Source organism: Equus caballus, chromosome X (genome assembly GCF_041296265.1).
Source record: "Equus caballus isolate H_3958 breed thoroughbred chromosome X, TB-T2T, whole genome shotgun sequence".
Taxonomy (NCBI): Eukaryota; Metazoa; Chordata; class Mammalia; order Perissodactyla; family Equidae; genus Equus; species Equus caballus.
Window position 1 is genome coordinate 124,398,959 of NC_091715.1, and position 17,176 is coordinate 124,416,134.

The 17,176-nt window shown below is 38.4% G+C and overlaps 1 pseudogene; it reads left to right on the forward strand.

The window, feature by feature from the left end:
* Positions 1-225: 225 nt before the first annotated feature.
* LOC100630043 (coiled-coil domain-containing protein 169 pseudogene) lies at positions 226-1,094 on the forward strand (annotated as a pseudogene).
* Positions 1,095-17,176: the final 16,082 nt, after the last annotated feature.

Genomic DNA, 17,176 nt, shown 5'->3' on the forward strand with positions numbered 1-17,176 from the left:
GCTGAAGAGATCATAGTCAAACTGTTGAAAGCCAAAGAGAAAAACTTGAAAAGCAAGAGGAAAATTACATGTTATATACAAAGAAACCACAGTAGGATTAACAACTGACTTCTCATCAGAAACAATGGAGACAAGAAAGCAATGTTGTCACACATTCAGAGTGCTGAGGGAAAAAAACTGTCAACCAAGAATTCTAGGAGTCAGTTCACCATAGCAACAGTTCATGACAACAATTCCTCCTCCCCAGCTTCTGGGTGTCCCTTCAGGTCTGCTCTAAACTGTGCTGAGAGGAAAGGCGTGGGAGGTCTCTGACTTGCCACCATGGGAGATGAAAGAGGTGACAACTTTGAAGGTATGAGCACCGAACGCCTTAAACTGGAGTTAATGGAAGAAATCCATATGAGAAACTTAGTACAACTCTCAATACTTGAAATAGGAAACATGATTGTGGAACTCAATACTAGAAATAAACCCAGTAAGTGGGAAATCCGTTATAAAACACAACTTGAACTGAATCATCAACTAGAAAAGCAAATTGCTACTCTCAAAGAGAAAATGGAAATGGTCCGTGGAAATCCTTCAGATAGACTATCTTCTATTCATCTCTATGAGCAAATGCCAGTGGAATCCTTAAATATACTACTTAAACAGCTAGAAAAAGAAAAAAGGATCCTTGAAAATCAAGTGAAAGACTATGCACTTAGACTGGAACAAGAAGCAAAGGCTTACCGCAAGGTCAGTAATGAACGCCGTATATACCTAGCTAAAATGTCTCAAGTCTCTGGCTCACGCCAAGTTCCTAAAAGGCAACAGATGGATCAACTGCATAGAATGAAAGACAATCTAGTGCAAACGGGAAAACGTAATCCAGCTAATCAGAAGATAGTAAATGCCAAGAGAGAACCAGCAAAAAAGACCGCAAGATCAAACTATCTTCCCAAACTCAATCCGTGATTCCAGAACTGGGTGGATTTCTATTTCTTCTCCTTTTTCATCTGTAATATTCAACTTGTGAAGTTAATGTTCAAGACTTTTGTCAGGGAATGAAATAGATAAAAATGAGCTATTAAAACTCTTTAGTTCCTTTTCCAGAAGTTTGTTCCTTTGTCTGCATGAAAGTAATTTTCTTAGTAATTTAGTTTAGATTCAAAAATAACTTTAGAAAGTAATTGCAGTGACCCTAAAATATCTAATAGCAGTGTTTGTGATTCTTAAAATATCCTATGAAACCTGAAGTTTGTCATCATTAAACTTGCTTTTAATAATATACCCATGCTCTGATCTGATAGTAACATTGTTATTATATTTGGTTTCTAGTTGGCTGTTAGCTAAAAATGTGAGTTCATGAAAACTTTTTGCTATTCTCGGCATATTATGTTCATTTTTTTTAAACCCAAGGTTTTAAACAAAGTTGCAAATCAGATGCATTTTAAACTTGGGCTTGAAATATTATAATATTGTGGAAATAGCGTTCAATCAGGAATCAGCTTGGTCCTGGTCTCCACTCTGCCATGAACTTACGAGATCTTGGGAAAGTCCCTTTACCTCATCTTTATTTCCCATGCCTGTGAAATGACTGAGGCAAACTATGCAACTTCTAAGGTTTCTTACCATTCTAGACAACCAATACTTATCCAACTACAAGGTCCTGCCACTTAGCACACGGTGATTTAAGTCATTTTGTGACGTTTAGTAATTTATAGTGATGCCCTAGTTTTTTGGACCAAACTTTGCAAGTGTCCACCATACTCAAGTTTAGAAATGAAGATGGAAAGAGAATAAGAGAAGGGTTCTTTTAAGGCATTTTAAAAAATTATTTAATTTTCCCATTCACATTTAGACTATTTTTGTAATGGTCACATAGGTCTGGAACATATATATCATTTATTTGCCCAACGTAATAAATGAAACTATCAGACTTCAGATTTCCAGAAATCACCCAATGGTAAGTATAGTTTCTAGCTAATGGTGTTCTCACCTTATATCTGGCATTAAAACCTAAATTCTCTTCAGTATCACCAGTAATGAATACCAAATGCATTTCTATAACTATCTCTATATTCACTTTATTTATTTAAGGAAGAATGCATAAATTTTATATAGCCACATAATTTTTATATGACTTTAAAATGTAATGAAGTGAAATATAAAGTAACTTCCTATAAATTACTCTACATTGGAGCTGTTTGGAAATATTTTCCCCTGTTCTTAACCAAGCTAACTACAGATATTAGCTACCATGACCCATATCATTAAACAAATACTAGATTTTTATGTTGTATGCCATCTTTCTTAGCATTAGCAGCACATTGATCATTTGAATATTAGTAATAAGTATAATCATCACAGATATTCACTGAAGAATAAACAAGTTCGTTTCTATCATACTGAGGTAAGCCGTTACAGGGACTGGATTGAGGAACATCTAAAATTATCTCAATCATTGTGATGGTATATTAGTTGAACATCTTATCATGGGGACTCTATCATGTTTAAGTATTAGTTCTGTAGGAGCTACTTTGGAATATTTTCCAGATGTCAGAAAACATTTGTCTTAAACTGAGTGGTGGAATATTAGTGGGGTAGTATAAAAACTGAAATGGGAGGAGTGACGTCAGCAATATGGCAGAGTGAGCTGTTCCCTTTATGTCTCCCCCTTTGAACTACAACTAAATGGACATTCATTGATCAATGCAAGATACCTACACAGGACAACAGGACTCCTGAGAGACCCACACAGCTATACATCTGAGGGTGGACGGACTGCCCCTTGGGAAGTGGTAGAGATTGGTGAGCACTCTTCTGCCCCCCAGCAGCCCTGTGCAGGTGCATGAATGCTCTCCTGACTGGTGAGAGCACCCATAGTACCACTGCAGCCCTGAAACTGGGAGCAAGCCTCAGCATGACTGTGGGAACTCAGACACGTGAGGAAGCTCCACCCACCAAGCACAGCAGCCGGTGCAACCATAAGAGGCAGCCGCAGATCTACACACCTGGGTGAACAATTCCCCAGTGCCCTGAACACCCATAGTACTGCCATGGCCCCAAGGGTGGGAGTGCAGCTCGGCACAACACTGGGAAAAAGCAGTGGAAACCTGAGCCCCCACATGATCACTTTCCCTTCTGATGGGAGAGCCCACAGTCAGACCTGGACCCGGTGGGGAGGCCTCACCCACCAAGCACAGGGGCCAATGCCACCATAAGAAGAGGCAGCAATTAGGCAAGAAAAAGAAATAAAATGAATCCAAATAGGCAATGAAGTGAAACTCTCGCTGTTTGCAGATGAATTGATTTTGTATACAGAAAATAAGAATCCATCAGAAAACTATTAGAAATAATCAATAGCAAAGTTGCAGGGAACAAAATCAACTTACAAAAATCAGTTGCATTTCTATACTCTAATAATGAACTAACAGAAAGAGAACTCAAGAATACAATCCCATTTACAATCACAACAAAAAGAATAACATATCTGGGAATAAATTTAACCAAAGAGGTGAGAGACCTATACAATAAGACATTAGTGAAAGAAATTGAGGGGCCGGCTCCGTGGCCGAGTGGTTAAGTTCGCTCACTCCGCTGTGGCAGCCCAGGGTTTGGATCCTGGGCACGGACATGGCACCGCTCGTCAGGCCACACTGAGCCGGCGTCCCACATCCCACAACTAGAAGGACCTGCAACTAAGATATACAACTGTGTACGGTTGGGGGGGTGGTTTGGGGAGATAAAGCAGGAAAAAAAAAGATTGGTAACAGTTGTTAGCCCAGGTGCCAATCCTTAATAAAAAAAGGAAGATTGGCAACAGTTGTTAGCCCAGGTGCCAATCTTTAAAAAAAAAAAAAGAAAGAAATTGAAGAAGATATAAAAAAATGGAAAGATAGTCAATGCTCATGGATTGGAAGAGCAAACATAGTTAAAACGTCCATATTACCTAAAGCAATCTGCAGATTGAACGCAATCCCAATCAGAATCTCAGTGACATTCTTCACGTAAATAGAACAAAGAATCCTAAAATTTATGTGGAACAACAAAAGACCCCAAATAGCCAAAGCAATCCTGAGAAAAAAGAACAAAGCTGGAGGCATCACACTCCCTAATTTCAAAATATACTACAAAGCTATAGTAATCAAAACAGCATGGTACTGGCACAAAAACAGAAACACAGATCAATGGAACAGAATCAAGAGCCCAAAAATAAAACCACACATCCATGGACAGCTAATTTTCTTTTTTTTTTTTTTAAAGATTGGCACCTGGGCTAACAACTGTTGCCAATCCTTTTTTTTTCTGCTTTATCTCCCCAAACCCCCCTCCCCCGTACATAGTTGGATATCTTAGTTGCAGGTCCTTCTAATTGTGGGATGTGGGATGCCACCTCAACGTGGTCTGACGAGCGGTGCCATGTCAGCGCCCAGGATCGGAACCCTGGGCTGCCGCAGCAGAGCACGCGAACTTAACCACTCGGCCACAAAGCCGGCCCCACAGCTAATTTTCAACAAAAGAGCCAAGAACATACAATGGAGAAAGGAATATCTCTTCAGTAAATAGTGTTGGGAAAACTGGACAGCCACATGCAAAAGAAGGAAATGAGACCATTTTCTTGCACCATACACAAATTAATGCAAAATGGATTAAAGACTTGAAACCAAGAAAGACCTGAAAACCATAAGACCTGAAACCATAAAACTCCTAGAAAAAAATATAGGTAGTATACTCTTTGAGATCAGTCTTAGCAACATCTTTTCGAATACCATGTCTACTAAGGTAAGGAAAACAAAAAAATTAACAAATGGGACTTCATCATACTAAAAAGCTTCTGCAAAGCAAAGGAACCCATGAACAAAATGAAAAGACAGCCTACCAACTGGGAGAAAATATCTGCAAATCATATATCTGACAAGGGGTTAATTTCCAAAATATACATAAAACACAACTCCATAACAAAAAAACAAACAACCCGATCAAAAATTGGGCAGAGGATGTGAACAGACATTTTTCCAAAGAAGATATATAGATGGCCAACAGACACATGAAAAGATGTTTAACATCACTAATTATTAGGGAAATGCCAATCAAAACTACAATGAGATATCACCTTACACCTGTCAGAATGGCCAAAATTAACAAGACAAAAAAATAACAAATGTTGGAGAGGTTGTGGAGAAAAGGGAATCCCCATATACTGCTGGTGGGAATGCAAACTGGTGCAGCCACTATGGGAAACAGTATGGAGATTTCTTAAAAAATTAAAAATAGAAATACTATACAATCCAGCTATCCCACTACTGTGTATTTATCCAAAGAACTTGAAATCAACAATCCAAAGAGACATGTACCCCTATGTTCATTGAAGCACTATTCACAATAGCCAAGACGTGAAAGCAACCCAAGTGCCCACTGACTGATGATAAAGAAAACGTGATATATATATACAATGGAATACTACTCAGCCATAAAAAAGACAAAATCGTCCCATTTGCAACAACATGGATGGACCTTGAGGGTGTGATGGTAAGTGAAATAAGCCAGACAAAGACAAACACCACATGATTTTACTCATATGTGGAAGATAAATAAACACATGGACAAAGAGAGCAGATTAGTGGTTACCACAGAGGAAGGGGGTTGAGGGGTGGGCAAAAGAGTCAAGGGGCACATATGTATGGTGATGGATAAAAATTAGACTATCGGTGGTGAGCCCAATGCAGTCTATATAGAAACTGGTAAATACTAATATACAACTGAAATTTCACAATGCTATAAACCATTATGACCTCAGTAAAATAATTATTTAACAAAACTGAAAAGCGAGACTCTCTAAGATCTGTGTTCTGATATCAGTTTTGCCACTTCTAAGCTTCTGATTGAGTAAATCACTTTTCATTGCCTCACTTTCATCATTTGTAGAATTGGGAATATTTACCCTAACTATTGCCTTGGGACTGCTGTGCAAGTCAAGGGCACTTACTCAATATTTATTTATTTACTTCTTTATACCTTATTTCCCTTTAAAAAGGAGTTAGCTTTACTAAATATAGAGGTATAAAAACAACACTCATCTTTATAAAAGATAAAAATAAGAGTTAGTTTTGGAAGAACTCATGACTAAGAAAAACTCTAACTTTAAGCTTTTTAGCAGCCAGTACAAAGAAGGAATGAGTTAGCAAGCTCTCACTTTTTTTGTAGAAGGCATATACAAGTGGAGAAAAAGGTTTACCGAGTTCTAAGCTCTGAATATAATTTGTCATGTGAGGTTTTATAAGAAAATGCAATTATTTATTGCAATATGCAATTTATTGCAATAGAGCAAAATTGATAGAATGGCGCCTTTTTTGGTTTAATACTGAAATTTGTATTAATGTAAGTATTTTTTAAGTCCAGAATTCATAAAGCAAAAAGAATATTTTTAAATATTTATAAATATTGTTTATCAGTAAAACAATATTTAATATAGTTCAAAATTTAAAATGTATTACAAAATATCAGAAATACTATTTATAAAAACAAATGTTGCTATAACCAAAAAGACAAATAACGAGTGTTGGTGAGGATATGAAGAAACTGGAAACCTCATGGACTGCTGGTGGGAATGGAAAATGATGCAGCCACTTTGGAAAACAGTCTGTCAGTTCCTCAAAAGGTTAAACATAGAGTTATCATATGATCCAGCAATTCCACTCCCATGTACATAGCCAAGAGAAATGGAAACCTATGTCCACATAAAAACTTGTACATGGATACTTAAAGCGCCAATATTCATAATAGTCAAAAAGTGGAAACAACTCAAATGTCCATCAACTGATGAGTGGATAAACAAAATGTAGTATAGCCAAACAATGGAATATTACTCACCAAAAAAAAGAGATGAAGTGCTGATATATGCTGTGATGTGAATGAACCTTGAAAATAATATTCTGAGTGATAGAAGCCAGTCACAGAATACCACATATTGTATAATTGCATTTATATAAAATGTCAAAAATAGGCAAATCCATAGAGACAGAAAGTAGACTAGTATTTGCCAGGGTCTGGTGGAGCCAGGGGGAGGGTCGATGATGGGGAGTGACTGCAAAGGGTACAGGGTTTCTTTTTAGGGTGAGGAAAATGTTCTAAAATTGATTGTGATGGTTGCACAAATCTGTGAATATAGTAAAAACCATTGAACTGTACAATGGGTTAATCGTATGTTGTATGATTTTTATCTCAATAATGCTGTTATTAAAAAATAATTCCACACCTTGCAAAAGAACCCTTAAAAAATGAAGGCCCCACAAAAGAAGACATTCCTAGAAAAAACAAAGCCAGCAATTCCATTGCAGTTTCTGTATACTATTGGAAATAAGTTAGCATTAATGTGAAGTATACTGTTTTAAGTTAGGTTGTATATTGTAATGCCCAGAGCAACCACTAAAAAATTATTCAACAAATAGAGTAAATACAGAGAATTAAAATGGCACCCTAGAAAGTATCTATTTAATGCAAAAGTAGGCAGAAAAAGAGAAATAGAGGAGAAAAAATACATGAGACATAGAAAATAGCAAAATGGTAGTTATAAATAATTATATTTACTTTATAATCAATAATTATATTAAACGTAAATGAAATAAGCACTACAATAAAAAATAAGAGGTTATCAGACTAGATTAAAAACCAGGATCTAACTGTATGCATCTAGGACAGATACACTATAGATTCAGGACATGAATAGGCTGAAAGGATGGAGAATGATATACTATGCAAACAGTAACCATAAGAGAGCTGGAGCGACTGCACCAATGCGTTAGTTTTCTATTGCTGTGTAACACATTGCCACAAATTCAGCAGCTTAAAACAATACTCATTTATTAGCCCACAGTTCTGCAGGTCATAAGACCAGACAGGTTCTCCGCCTAAGGTCTCAAAAAGCCAAAATCAAGGTGTCAGCCACCCCGGCCTCTTATCTGAAAGCTCCAGGAAAGAATCTGTCTCCAAAGAAAGAAAGACTCTGCTTCCAAGTTCAAAGACTCTGCCTCCAAGTTCACGTTGTTGGCAGAAATTCAGTCCATTGCAGCTGTAAAACTGAGGTCCCCGTTTCCTTGATACATGGTTTCCACTGTCTTCAAGGAAACAACAGAGCATCAAATCCTTTTTATGCTTTGAATCTCTGAATGATGACCTCTTCCAGTGCCAGCCAGAGAAAACTCTCTGTATTTAAAGGGCTCACCTGACTGGGTCGGGCCCACTTAGTATGTGAAATAATCTTTACACAGTAAGGTTAACTGACTTGAGACTTTAATTACACCTGGAAAATTAATCACTTCATAGCTTCAGGTTAGTATTTGATAGAATAAGAAGGGAACAGAAATCTTGTGGAGCCATCTTTAGAATTCTGCTTACTGCAACTAATATCAGATAAAACAGACACAAAAAATATTGCTAGAGAAAAAAACATTTTATAGTGACAAAGGTTTAATTCATCAGGAAGACATAACAATTATAAATATACGCCTCACAAAGGAGCCCCAAAATAAGTGATACAAAAACTGACGGAACTGAAGAGAGAATAGTCTCCAATTTCTTCTTTCAATAATTAATAGAACAGCTAGAGAAAAAAACCAGCAAGAATAAAGAAGACCTGAACAACACTATCATACAATTTGACCTAAATGATATGTATAGGATTCCACCCAACAATGGCAGAATACACAATCTTCTCAAGTGCACATGGAACATTCTATGTTGTCTATGTTTGTGGCCTATGCTAGGCCATAAAAGAAGCCACAATAAATTTTAAAGGATTGAAAATTTTTAAAAAACAATTTAAATTTTACAATGTATAAATCTGACCATAATGGAATTAAATTAAAAATCAACAACAGAAGGAAATGTAGGAAGTCAAGAAATATTTTCAAATTACACAATATATTTCTAATAACCCATAGGTAAAAGAATAAATCACAAAGGGAATTAGAAGGAAATTTGAACTGAATGAAAACTGAAACACAATATGTTAAAATGTATGGCATGCAGCTAAAGCAGTGCTTAAAGGGAAAAATTATAGCTTGAAACGACTATGTGAGAAAAAAGATTTCAAATAGATAATCTAAGTTTTTACCTTAAGAATCTAGAGAAAGTAGGGCAAACTAAACCCAAGGCAAGCATAAGATGCAAATAATAAAAATTACAGCAGAAATCAATGAAATAGAAAACAGAAAAAGAATAGAGAAAAATTAATGAAATCAAAAGTTAGTTCTTTGAAAAGGTCAGCAAAGTTGATACATCTTTAGGTAGACTGACAATGAAAAAAGACAAAGGAGTTAAACTACTAAAGTCAGGAATGGAAGAGGGGACATCACAACTGACCCTAGAAAAATTAAAAGGTTTATAAGAGAATATTATGAACAAGTTTATAACAACAAATTAGATAACTTTGATGAAGTGGACAAATTCCTATAAGATGACTGCCCGAAGTTTGGCCAAGTGTGTTGTTTTTTGGTTCTGTCCTTTGTTAGAGATATCCTGGCTAAGCGATGGAAAGCTGGAAAGCAGCAACGTTTCACTGAGCTCTACCATGTATGATCATTAGCAGTGCCATTTGCATAGTCTAACAATCCCCATTGTTGTTCATCAGTTAATCCCAGGGGGTTTCCCAGGTAGCCAAGGGTGAAGGAGAAGGGTGACTTCCTCCAGCACCCTGGCATCTGGCAAGGAACTGAGGACATGGGATGCCACCTGCTCCTGCAGGTGGAATATGTCAGAGGGCCCAGGTTTGGTTCCATCCTGTTTTAAGGCGGTCTTAGTAACTGTACTGAGCTTGTGGGGTGCTGTTTCCATGACTCAAAGCATAGTGGGCACCTGAGTTTGGAGGGTTATGGGCTCAGTGTCTATGATAGCCTCTATTTTTAGGAAAGCCCGGTAGGCAGCCAGTCATGTTTTGCTTTAATAGTGTATTGCATGAGGCTGAGAGGGACAATTTCTTGTGCCAAAAGCCCGTGGGCAACTTATGGCCATCAGAAGTGGTCCAGAGACTCCAAGAGGTATGAGAAGAGGTTGCCAAAGTTTCTTTAGTGAAGGAGTTTGGCGGGGGCACTAACAGGAGTGCCTGTTGATTTTAATTTGGAAGTAAAATTTGTGAAAACGGAAGATGTTGTCATTAGAACCCAAGAAGAACTAAAAGATGTTGGAGTTGTAAGTCCTTAATGAGTGTGTCAAACAAATCTCCTTGGAGGAGGATGTTATCAATGTAATGTCATACCTGTGCTCCTGGAGGAAGGTGGATGTAGTTAAGGTCTTTGTAAACACTGTGTGTGACGGCAAAGCTGTTGAGATGCCCCATGGATAGCCTGGAGAAGGTGTATTGTGTCCCTTCAGAGGTAAAGGCAAACTGCATCTGAGGGGCTATTGAAATAGCCAAATCTGTACGAGCAAAGTATTTACCAGCTGTTGACTGAACAGAATCAGTAATTTTAATAAGATTGGATATCTGGTATGGGGGCCTTGATGGATGGGACCACAGCATAAAGGTAGTGGTAATCTATCATGAGGAGTACCCCCACAATTGCCTTTTTTCTTTTTTTAGATTTAAGAATGGCAAAATTGGGCTGTCAAATGGAGAAGCAGTGGGGATAATCTTATGCCCCTTTATTAATTAGGTCTTATGTAATAAGTTTTAACCCTTGATCTCCCTGTTTGAACTTATATTAGGCCAGGTTAACTATTGTAACTGGGGGTCCATGGGGTCCCATTTTATAAAGCCAATTTGTAAGTGTCAAAGACTTACTTTAATTTTAATATATTATTTATTGTGTCAGAGCACCTATGTCCAACATGGAATATTTTAGGGCTATGGGAATTATGATTTTGGAAATTTAGGCAAGGCGACAGTTAGAGTGAGGCATCTCCATTTTTTCTTCACTTTATATTTACTTTCTTGAGAGTACAGGGGACCCAGTGTTTAAATTTAGTGGGATCCCTAGGTATTACTATAATTTGAGCCCCATCTTGATTAAGTCCATAAAGTTCTGGTCATTTGGTTTGTTTCAGCAAATGTTAAAGTTAGTTTAGAACCAAGGTTGTAGAGGGGCAAAAGCCAATTAGCAGTCTGTTTACCATTTTGCTATATAAATACTTGAGTATATAAATTTAGTATATAAATTTTGGATTTCCAATTGGGTCAAATTCTGGGACTTTTAAAAATCCTATTTTTATATTACATGCATGTATATACAATTCATCTATTATATATTTATATTAAAATATATGTGTATACATAATTCTTTAATTGCCTTTTATTTTCTCCCCCTGTATCTGGGGGCTTGTTTTCTATTTATTTATTTATTTTTATTGATGTATAGTTGACATACAATATTACATTAGTTTCAGGTGTACAACATAATGATTTGACATTTATGTACATAATGAAATTATCACCATGATAAGTCTAGTTACCATCTGTCACCATACAAAATTATTTACAATATTATTGACTACACTCCCTATGCTGTACATTATATCCTCGTGGCTTAATTTTAAGCTTTCGCACAGCAAAGGGAACGATCAATAAAACGAAAAGACAAGCTACTGAATGGAGGAAAAAAATCTATTAATATGTCGGATCTTTGGGAGATGATTCATTCATGAGGGTGCAGCCCTCATGAATAGGATCAGTGCTTTTATAAAAGACATCCCACAGAACTCCCTAGCCCCTTCCACCATGTGAGGACCCAGAGAAAAGGCCTCAACTCTGAACCAGGAAGACAGCCTGCACCTGACCATACTGGGGCATTGATTTTGGACTTCTAGCCTCCGGAAATGTGAGAAATAAATTTCTGTTTTTTCTAAGCTACCCAGTCTGTGGTGTTTTGTTATAGCAGCCCGAACAGACTAAAGTAGGTAGCAGGCAACCCAAGTGGCCATTGGCAGATGAATGGATAACAAAATGTGGTCTATATATACAGTGGAATATCATTCAGTCTTGTGAACGAAGGAAATTTGGGCACATGCTACAATATGGATGAACCTTGAAGACATACGCTAAGTGAAATAAGCCAGTCACAAAAGGACAAATATATAATTCCACTTATATGAGTAGTCAGTCAAAGAGACAGAAACTAGAACAGTAGTTTTCATGGGCTGGGGGGAGCGAAGTAAAGTTAGTGTTTAATGGATACAGAGTTTCAGTTTGGAAAGTGAAAAAGTTCTGGAGATGGATGGTGGTGATGATTGCACAATAATGTGAATGTACTAAATGCCACTGAGCTGTGCACTCAAAAAGGGTTAAAATGGTAACTTTTCTGTCTTGTATATTTTACCACAATTAAAAAAATTCTCAAAAAAGTCAGAATAGAAGGTAAATTTCTTTTTTAAAGATTTCATTTTTTCCTTTTTCTCCCCAAAGCCCCGCGGTACATAATTGTGTATTTTTAGTTGTGGGTCCTTCTAGTTGTGGCATGTGGGATGCTGCCTCAGCACGGCTTGATGAGCGGTGCCATGTCCACGCCCAGGATACGAACCGGCGAAAAACTGGGCCACCGCAGCGGAGCGCGAACTTAACCACTCGGCCACGGGGCCGGCCCCGAAAGTAAATTTCTTAAACCGATAACGGGCATGAGAAAAGCCTATAGTTCACTTCATAACATCATCGTAGCATCAATGGTGAAAGAGTGAAAGCTCTCCTCGTAAGACTGGAAACAAGTCAAGGACATCCACTCCTGCCACTTGTATTAAACACTGTACTGGAGATTCTAAGCCAATGCAATCAGGAAAGGAAAATAAATGAAAAGCATCCAGATTAGAAAGGAAGAAGTAAAACTGGCTTTCAAAGAAGAAACCAAATGCAAAATTATAAAGATGGACGATAACAAAGTTTTGACCTGGCTGTGGAGAAACTGGAAGCCTCATCCATCGCTAGTTTGAATGTAAAACGGTGCAGCCTCGTTGGAAAACAGGTTGGCAGTTCATTACCATATGACCCAGCAATTCCATTCTTAGGTATATACCCAAGAGAAATGAAAATATAAATCCACATAAAAACCTGTACAAGTATGTTCATCATGTATGTAATACCAAAAATAATACCATCAAAAAGTGGAAACAATCCAAATATCCATCAACTGATGAATAGATAAGTAAAATATGGTGTATCTATAGAATGGAATATTATGCTAAAATAAAAACAAAGTACTGACGCACGCTATAACATGGATGAACCTTAAAAAATTATGCTAAGTGAAAGAAGCCAGTCACAAAATACCACATACTGTATGGTTCTATTCATATGAAATGTCCACAATAGACAAAAAGTAGATTAGCGGTCGCTACAGCTAGGAGGGATTGAGGGGTCCATATGTGTTTTTTTTCCACACCACCAAGCAATTCTCCAATTCTCAGTGACACTGAGAGGGTGTCCCACAAATTAAACTCAATTCTGACACTATGTACCTGGAGACAGCATCAGATCCCACAGGTTAAGGGCCCAGTCCCCCAAACTCTTCCCATCCCACTTCAGATGCCAATCGCAAGTCCAGATTGTTACCTGTGCTTCTCACCGACTGACTATAAGTCAAGGGTTCCTATGACCCTTCCTCAGGTTCAATTAATTTGCTAGAGTGGCTCACAGAACTCAGGAAACCAGTTTACTTACTAGATTACTAGTCTATTTTAAAAGGAGGTAACTCAGGAACAGCCAGGTGGAGGAGATGCAAAAGGCAAGATATGTGGGAAGGGGCGTAGAGCTTCCTTGTTCTCTGGGCACGCCACCCTCCCTGCATCTCCATGTGTCTACCAACCTGGAAAATCTCTGAAACCTGCCCTTTTGTGTTTTTATGGAGGCTTTATTATGTTGACATGATTGATTAAATCATTCGCTATTAGTGACTGAACTCAATCTCCAGCTTCTCTCACCTCCCCGGAGGTTGAGGTGGGGGGAGGGGGGAGGGGCTGAAAGTTCCAACCCATTAATCATGGATGGTTGCTGGGGGTTGCCAGCCCCCACCCTTAGGTTACTTAGGGGCTTTCCAAAAGTCACCTCATTAACACAAACTCAGGTGTGGTTGAAAGGGGCGCCTCATGAATGGCAAAAGAATCTCCTGTCACTCAGAAAATTCCAATGGTGTTGGGAGCTTTGTGCCAGAACCCAGGGACAAAGACCAAAAACACTTCCTATCATACCACAGGGGTGGTGGCTAAAGGGTACAAGGTTTGTTTTTGGGGTGGTGAAAATTTTCTAAAATTTATTATGGTAGTGGTTGCACAACTGTGTGACTATACTAAAAACCATTGAATTGTACACTTAAAAAACAAACAAAAAGAAGGAACAAACTTTTTTAAAGATTTTGTTTTTCCTTTTTCTCCCAAAGCCCCCTGGTACGTGGTTGTGTATTTTTAGTTGTGGGTCCTTCTAGTTGTGGCATGTGGGATGCCGCCTCAGCATGGCTTGACCAGCAGTGCCATGTCTGCACCCAGGATCCAAACCAGCGAAACCCTGGGCGGCAGAAGCAGAGTGCACAAACTTAACCACTCGGCCATAGGGCTGACCCCAGGAACGAACTATTGATAATCTGAATGAACCTCCAGTGAAAAACATCCAACCCCAAGATGTTGCATCCTGTATCATTCTATTTATATAACATTCTTGAAATGATAACATTATAGAAATGGAGAACAGATTAGTGGTTGCCAGGAGTCAAGTAGGAGGCAGTGGTGGGAGGGAAGTGTTTGTGCTACAAAAGGGCAACATGACTGATCCTTGTGCTGATGGGATTTTTCTGTACCGACTGTATCAACATCAATATCCTGGTTGTAACATTGTGTTAGAGTTTTACAAGATGTTACTGTTGGGGTTAACTGGGTAAAAGATACACAGGAACTCTCTGTATTATTTCTTACAATTATATGTGACTCTACAATTATCTCAAAACAAAAAGCTTAATAAAAAAAAGAATAAAATGGCATAATGGCTGTAAAAGCACTGTCTTACTCAGTTCAGGCTGCTATAACAAAATACTACAGACAGGATGGCTTATAAACAACAGAAATTTATTTCTTGCAGTCCTGGAGACTGGTAGTCCAAGATCAAAGTGCCCGTGTGGTTGGGTGACAGCCCTCTTCCAGGTTCATAGCTGACACCCTCTTATTGTGTCCTCACATGGTGGAAGGGGCAAGGGAGCTCTCTCCGGTCTTTTTACAAGGACACTAATCCCATTCGTGAGGAGCTCCACCTCAGCACCCAAAGGCCCCACCTCCTAATACCATCACCTTGGGGATTAGAATTTCAACATATAGGACCGGCCCAGTGGCGTACTAGTTAAGTTCACATGCTCTGCTTCGTTGGCCCAAAGTTCACAGGTTTGGATCTCGGGCATGGACCTGTACACTGCTCATCAAGCCATGCTGTGGCAGCGTCCCACATACAAAAAATAGAGAAAGATTGGCACAGATGTTAGCTCAGGGGCAAAAAGAACTTCAACATATGAATTTGAGGGGGACACAAACATTCAGACTATAGCAAGCACTCTGTAAATTCCAACATTATGTACAAATAATTATTATGCATCTTTTATGAGAATGAATAGCATGGAGCTAATATGACTTTATTTACTTATTAATTAAAAAATACTTATTAAGCCCTTACTATGTTGGAGGACTTGGTTAGACACTACAGGACATACAACTTCATAGATTTATGGCAAATTCACAGTTGTGGCCATGTGACAAGTTTTGGCTGAGCCTGGGTCCTTTTTGTGAAATGTAAATCAGTTGAAATATAAACATACTTGTGGGGGGAAAACATCTTTTTATTTACTGATAATCACTAATAGCTCTAATCGGGATCAAAGCTTCTTACCTAATTATCTTTCACAACTCCTGTACCCAACTACATTCCTGATATCTCCACTTAGGTATCTTGTTTTCAAACCTCAAAAGAACTAAACTGAACTTTTGGTCTCACTCCCCAAATCTGTTCCCTCCATCGCTAGTCTTCTGCATCTTAATAAATAGTCTACTGCGCTTGTTCAAGCAAGTAACACAGGCTTAATCATTCTCTTTCTCTTACCTCCTACATTCCTCTGGTGGGCCCATCAATGACTATCTCCACAGTCACTACCTATTCCAAGCCATTGCCATCTCTTGCTGTACTACACAATAGCTTCCCAACTGGTCTCTGCTTCCACTTGTGCCCTACTCCAATTCATTCTCTACACAATAGCCAAAGTGATTTTATTGAAATTTAGATTATGTCACTCTCCTACATAACCCCTTCATTTGTGGCCCATTTTATGTAGAGTAAAATCCAAATTCTACCATGGCCCACAAGGCCCTACAATCTCTCCATCCTTCTCTGTTATATTTACCTTCGTTTTTTTTTTCACTTGAGGAAGATTTGCCCTGAGCTAAAATCTGTGCCAATCTTCTATTTTGTACGTGGGTCACCGCCACAACATGGCTTGATAAGTGGTGTAGGTCGGCGCCCAGGATCCAAACCCGCAAACCCAGGCCACCAAAGCAGAGTGTGCAGGACCTTCTTGATCACTGCTATTCAGCTACACTGGCCTTTCACTTGCTAAAATATAGCAAGCTCTTCCCAGCCCAGAGGACCTGTGTATACATTCTTTCCTTGGCCCAGAACACTCTTCCCCAGTTTTCTGCAGTGCTGGCTCCTTCTCCTTTAGGTCTCAGCCGAAACACTGCATTGACTGTTTCATAACTCTACATATGAGAGAAATGGAGCAACAATCTGGTTAGAGCTGGGATGGGGGAGTACCTAGGGGACATGTCCCAAAGCTGTATTTGCATAGCAAACACACTGTCTTTCCTTAGATTAAGTATAGATCAATAAAAAATGTCAATGCTTTCTTAAAATGCTTTTATTCATACTTTATATAGGATTAATAGAACATCATCTGTTCATAAAAATATAATTTGGAGTGCCTCGGGGGTAGTAGCAAGCAATTCCAAGAGGTTAGAGAGGTAGACAGGGACTAAAGTTGATGAGGGTCTATCTGCATCTTTTTAGTAGGGGCCTGACACCACCAGACTTACATGGTTGGATAAGAGACTAAAGACTGAAAAGCCAGTAAAAAATATTATAGCTAACCTTTATTGAGCATTTAATGTGTGACAGGTATTATTCGAAGGGCTTTGCATTTATTCTAGTGCTTTATGTATATTAATTTAATCCTCACAACTACCCAATGTA